The following is a 4261-nucleotide window of genomic DNA, read 5'->3' on the forward strand; positions in this document are numbered from 1 at the left end:
TAGTGATGAAAGAGATGCAACATAGAGAGGACTATGCCTGGTTTGAGTAAGCAGGTGGACTGAGAATTAATTCTCAGTATGGAGAAAAAGTCAGGATAGTTAGAGGCCCATTCTTAGTGAATGCAGTGGCAGAGACCAAGTCTGATGCAGACAATAGAATGGAGGGCCATGCTGATGTACAATGGGTATTGTTGAATGGTGGGCCCCAGTATTGTAGCAATAATGCTACAACTCCTGGAACTCCCTTCTTTAATTTTATCAACCCGGTAGTTCGTAACAAACTTGGAAGCGACGGTGCTGTATGCACAAGTACTAGCTCTTGCCGCAACTGTCACTTGGTCAGCTGGCACAAGTCCGCTAGGGGCTCAAGCCAACTTCTATGAGCTCTTAGAAGAAGCTTTTTAACTGATGGACGAAAGCTAACTCAAAGGAAGCTAATCTACTTGCGGAAAGAAACTGAAAGCCCAAAAAGAAACGCAAACCCTAGCAAACCCTAATTCTACCAGCTAGTCCTACTGATGCAAAGATGTGAATGCAAACTACTGAAAGAGATGCCATTACTTCTATGAAGGTAAAATACATGTGTTTAAGTTATCTCTATTTGAAGAAAACATCTTTTTGTATTTTTGATTAAGTTATTAGAATTATCATGCATGTGCTTTTAACTATTTTTGACTGTGCAGAGGTGGATCAAGGAAGAGAAATGCTTGGGAAAGGTTGGGAAGGTTCATAGAGGGTCTAAGGGGTCCCTAACACCCTTCCAAAGAGTCTCACAAAGTTTGGCTGCCAAGAAACCGTGTTTATGAGCTTCTACAGGAAGTCTGCAGGGGTTCTACAGGATGTTCAGGATTTCTACAGGATGTTCTGTAATTCTTCTACAGGATGTTTCGAAATGGGATTTTGGAGCATGGATGGAGGGAAAAAGAGGGAGGAATGAGTATGGAGTTGAAATAGGGGTGTGAAGAGGTCTAGGACTTGGGGGATGGAGTTGAGGAGAAGGTGTAGATGGTGAGATTTGTTCAAGGAGGGATGAAATGATGTTGCACAAGAAGATGAGAATCATGGCAAAGTAAGCGAATGAGGTAAATGTAAGGTCAGGGTTATAAGTGAAGGGTGAAGCAGGTAGGTTGGATGGAGTATGGGCAGGTAAGGAAGGATAACAGGTACTCTGCAAGTGGTTTTTCAAACTGAACAAACAAAGACATGCAAGAAAACAAAGATCTAGTTATAAAACCTATGACCTAGTTACTTCACTCTAATCTGACCTAACAGCAAAAGGAAATGAACAGAAGTTTATTTGCAGTGAAACCATGTGAAACAACTATGAAACTAAGTGATCATAAACCTAAGCATGCATCCAAACTGATATCAAGTTCCACGAATGAGATTCAAACACTAATGATTGCATGGTGAAGCAAAGAAAGTGTTTTTGTTTGGGACAGCATGGTTACTTCAACTCCAGCCCCTGATCCAATAAGGAAGAGGTGAAACCAAAAGCGTTTTCTGACCCTTTTTTGGAGCTTTTTCCTGTTATTATCCTACCAATATATTCTAAACATAAACAACTACTTTAACCATCAAAAGAAATCTAAATAACGAAGCAAGACTTAAATTTAAAGAGCAGATTTTATTTTAAGAACGCAGCAAACACACATAAAGATAAACAAAGGAGGTACTGGGCGCTTGAGATGGGCCCAACCCCAAGAGCTACAGCCTCCCAAGAGAGATTTAGAGCTAGTGCAAAGCTGGATTCATCTTTATTGATCAAGAATGAAGAGTTACATCAAAACTGTCCACAAGGAGAGCTTGAGAATGAGCTGAGAGCAAAGCTAGTCTATTGCCTACAAATCGAATTACAAAATGACTACAACAAGGCTATGAAATGACTAACTACTAGCTACTATCTACTAGCTAACTAGATAACATCCCCTGGCTAACCAAAATGAGGCCCTAAGCCTTCTTATTTATACATATTGAGGACCAACAGTCCTCCTAAACTTTAGGGACTCGGCTACCCAAAACTTGGAGTTAACAGCAGTCCTACTTGACTTGCTTGGCTGCCCTTGTGCTGATTGATTCGGTGGCCCTTGAACTCCGAGCTGATGGTGGAGAATTCAAGGTAAGGGCCCATAAATGAAGGGGACACCTTCCTACAAATCCTCTAGCTTGTTCTCCCACGAATTTGGCTGCCAAGTGTTCATTAAGACCTTCAATTTTGTCTCCAAGTTGACCAAAAAGGCTACACAAAGCACCCATTAGACTTGTTGGCATAATGACTAACCAAATTCACTCTATTAACATAAATATAATCAAAAACATGCAATAAACTAATGAGAATGGTGGATTAAGTCAAATTAGGAGGTTGAATGAGCCCAAATAATTGTCCATTTTTGGGGCTCATCATCACCCCCCTACTGAAAGTGTTGCTCATCCTCTGAGCAACCAATCTCTTTCCTCATCCTTGATGGCCTTGGTGGCCTCCTTAGCTAAAATCTCGGCCAATTTCTCCTTCTGCTGCCCTTTCTCCAAACTTCCTGTAGAAACAGTTCTCTGTCTTCCTGTAGAAACAGTCTGCTAACTTTCTGCTGCCTGCTGCTTTTCCTAGTGAATTCTCAGCCTTGTTATGAGTGTGCAAGTATATGCAATCATATGGAAGAAATGGTGGCCTTGGCATTTCCTAAAACCTACAACGTGAGGGCACTCATATGTTTTGTAACAAGGAAGTTGGTTAAATTCACAAGATAAGCCATGGTCATGTTTCCAAGCAACAGGAATATGATAAAGGTGTTTTCTCTGGCTTTTTCAATAGAAATAGCTAATACATTACCCTCCACAAAAAGAGTAACAGGAAGCAATAACAGCGCAACAATTGGTGCCATGTACATGAGCAAATTCATAGAGTGAATCTTCTCTACCTCAGAGGTAAGCAGGAGCCCCTGAACAACTGATTTCAATGCTCTGGCAGCAGTTGATCCTAGGCAAACCAAAAAGCCAAAAAGGTGGAATAATGGCTCACTGTTGCTTGCAATAACAATGCCAAATACCATAGGCACCAAGGCCATATAAACCACAGAAGACTCCCTCTTACATGTTATTATAAATGCAAAATATTGCTGTGAAGAAGGGAGTTGTTGCCCCAATAGCTTGATTGAAGGAGACTGGCAAATAGTGCAGAGAAATATTGCCACAAACAACCGAGAAGGAGAAAATGAAGCTCAGTGCCAATATCTCAAGAAACTGTCTCCTGGAGACGATGAACTGCATTGGTACAATCTCTAACCATGAAATTGCCAGAAAACCATAAAATGAACAGGCACACATGTGCAACATTGTGAGGAATACTGGGTATCTGCATCCAAAAAACTAAGTAGGCATTTGTTAAGCAATAGCACACCAATATTGTAAGAGTACCAAGCTGCAATAATGAGAGCTGTTGTAATAGTCTGGGACACAGGAAATGCACCATATTTTCCTTCTCCTGTTGGAGTTGGAGGTATGTCAATGACTTCTTGTTCAAGCTTTGGATTACTGCCCCGCCTCGTCCATGTTTGTGTTTCGGCCATAGCTGAAGAGGGCTTGAAAAATCAGATCTGATCAATATTCGGAAGACCCAATTGGTTTCCAGACCTGAGCACCATCTGGGTACTTGTCTATACTGTGTAGGACTCAGATGGACCCAAAACAGATGTGGATGTCTCGTTATTATAAGCCTCCCCCAACTCTGCAACTTGGTGATCTTTTTAGCCTCCTCGAGCTGAGAGATGAAAGAGAGATCAGTTCCTATTGGGAATAGCTTCAGATTGAGATTGAGGTGTATGAGAAGCGAGCGCAAACACAAATCTCATCAGAGAGCTCCACCCCATTTCCGCCTGAAAAACCAAGCAGCTTACTCTGCCCTGGAAGACTCTGCTGTATTTTCCTGTAAAACGTCTTCCTGTAGAATGCTAGCCGGATTCCATAGGATGTCTCTCCGCCTCTGCACGATCTTGGTATGCTGGAGAATTTTGAACAGGCCAAAACAATCAGCGAAGGATGATAGGTTAATCATTTTGAGGAAGCAGAGAATGTATACTTCAGTTGAACATGATGCAAGTGCAAGTTAACAGCAGTCTATGAGTTTCGGCTGAGTGCTCATTAATTCTGCGTGATTTTTGGTGGAGTGAGGTGGCAAAAACGTGTGCTGGCCCATATGAACTGCTGTGCTATCATGAACTGCATGTCTTCTTCTATTTGTTAATCAATTGATGCCCTGTGCACTGAA

At 41.7% G+C, this 4261-nt stretch overlaps 1 pseudogene; it reads right to left on the bottom strand.

The window, feature by feature from the left end:
- Positions 1–2684: 2684 nt before the first annotated feature.
- Positions 2685–3062, bottom strand: LOC149243586 (putative sugar phosphate/phosphate translocator At1g12500 pseudogene; annotated as a pseudogene).
- Between the last annotated feature and the right edge of the window lie 1199 nt (positions 3063–4261).

Source organism: Pinus tabuliformis, chromosome 8 (assembly GCF_031772625.1).
Source record: "Pinus tabuliformis cultivar Carrire ecotype Pingquan chromosome 8, CPIR1, whole genome shotgun sequence".
Taxonomy (NCBI): Eukaryota; Viridiplantae; Streptophyta; class Pinopsida; order Pinales; family Pinaceae; genus Pinus; species Pinus tabuliformis.